Raw genomic sequence first — 2,500 nt, forward strand, 5'->3', positions numbered from 1 at the left:
TTTAAAAAAAGAAAAAAATAAAAAGAGGGTTTAAAAGCAGAAGAGAGGGAAAAAAAACCGGGGGGAAATGGAATTTGTATAGACCCTTTTAAAAGGGTGCAGGAAAAATTGCAAAAAAAAGTGAAAAAAAACCAAACTTTAAACAAAAGCCTTTCAACGGGGAAAAATCCGAAAGCCGGAAAAAGGGAACAAATTTTTTGATTTCATAAAGATGGGGACAGGGAAAAGGTCTAAAAAAATACCCCACAAGTAAGGCCCCCTTTTTAGCTACTTACAAAAAATTCCCTAAAAAACATCACAACTGCCTCCTGGGCCGTCTTTGGGTTCTAACCCGCCCAGAGAAAAACAGGGTTTCGCAGGGGTTTCAACAACAGACCACAAACCACACGTTCACCCAATAAAGGAAAATAAAGGAAAATAGGGAAAAACCCGGTATGGTTTTTCAAACGATTACGAAAAGGTATTTTTGATCTGAGGATACCAGCAGTACTAAACTATCCGAAAACAGGGAGTTTGAGGAAAGGGTTTTGTAAAATACTGGAAAAATACACAAAAATTTGGGAAAAGTAAACCCCCAAACCCACACCGAAACCGACAAAATAAACCAAATTTAAAAAAGGGGTTTTGACAGGGCGATACCATCTCAAACCCAAAAATGTTTAAGGTTGTCTTGAAAAATATTAAAAAAATAGAGTGGAATGGAAAGGGTATCAAGATAGGAGACGAAAAATCTAAACAATCTAAGATTTGCAGGGTGTATTGGTTTTCCTTTAGGGAATCTGCAAATTTAAAAGCAGCAAATAAAAAAGATCCCAAATAGGGGAAAGTCTGAAAATCGGAATTTGGGTGAACAAGAAAAAGACTAAAATCTGTTCAACAGTAGAGTTAAATTCGAAAAAGATACAAGTACAAGGCGAAGCGTAAGGGGTGGACAAGGATATATACCTAGGACAACTCGTACGACCAAAAAAAAATTAAACGAAGAGGAAATTTGGGCCCCATTTAGTCCCAGGCTGGAGGGGCCCCTTTTTAGGGCACAGTAACATACTAAGAGGTTCCCTTTTCCCTTATGTTAAAAAAAAAGTCTTTAACCAAAATTCCTAACCCTTATGACCCATGGATCAGAAAAAGGACTACAACCCCAAATTTCTGGGGAGGAAAAATAATAAGTGCCCCGAGAGGGATGGAGAGACTGATGTGGGAATTACCTAAAAAAGGATTTAGGGCGATGTGGATCAAGGGAACCCGACAAAAAAAAAAAATTACTTGCGAGCATCCCAAAAAAGGGAAAAAAAAAGGAAAAAGGGGAGGTCAATCATCGGGGACAGGTAACAGATGGACAAAGAATGTAACGACGGGGTTTAGGATAAAATAAAGGGGACCCAAAGGGGGGACCAAAGACAAGATGGGTGACGAAATAACGAAATTTTGGGGGGCCCAGACTGGAAACAAAAAACACAACCAAAGGTTTTAAAGGATTGTGTGGGGTTTTGGTTTCGCGCATGTGTGTTTGTGCGCATTTTGTGGGGTGTGTGTGTGTTGGGGTGTGTGTGTGTGTGTGTGTGTGTGTTTTGTGTGTGGGGGTGGGGTGTAAAAAATATAAATTTTTACAGGTGTTTTTATATGTGTGTGTTGTAATATTTTATATATATATTTTATATAAATATTTTAGATAATTAAAATATATATATAAAATATATATATATATTCGTTTTTTTACAAAAAACCCCAAAAAATAATATATTTATAATATATAATATATATATATATAAAATATAATATAATATATATATAATATATACATATAAGTTATATATTTATTACTCACACATATTTTTTATGCAAAAAAAATATTTGTATGTATATGTTTACATACATATTTTTATATAATTATATATGTTTTTTTATAAAAAAATGTTTCATATGGGATGAAGGGGGTGTGTGTGTGTTGTGGTGTGTGTGTGTGTGGGTTGTGTTTTGTGCCAAAATTTCTTGTGTGCGTAGTGTTGGACATACAATATATATAATATGTTTAACATACAAACCCTTTATGTGATATTATGTTTTGTGTGGGTGGGGTGTGTGTGTGTTTTGTGTGTGTGGGTGGTTTATGTGTGTGGTGTGTAAAATTTCTCCTAAATATATTCCCCATATATAAATAACCCCTTATATTCACTGGCTTTGGGCTTTCCCTTAAATTTTCCCTTGGGGTGCCACGGTGAATCGTTTTTAAAATCTCCCTGGGACGAAACCGGGATCCTGCTTGAGTTTCGGATTCCGTTTTGCTCTCGCGTGTGTATGGGTCTGCCGCAGCATCTTCTGAGAGGGCTAGACTATGGATAAAGTATCAGAAAGGGTTATCAATAAATTTATGCCTAGCAGGTAACGCCATGGACTTGAATGTCCTCTGAAAAAAAAATGAGTAAAAGGTGTTAAAAGTCTCATTCAGTATATATCTTACAAGCTTCGAATACTCCTTTGCAAAATAAACATAAAATGC

This window comes from Penaeus monodon, chromosome 2 (assembly GCF_015228065.2).
Source record: "Penaeus monodon isolate SGIC_2016 chromosome 2, NSTDA_Pmon_1, whole genome shotgun sequence".
Taxonomy (NCBI): Eukaryota; Metazoa; Arthropoda; class Malacostraca; order Decapoda; family Penaeidae; genus Penaeus; species Penaeus monodon.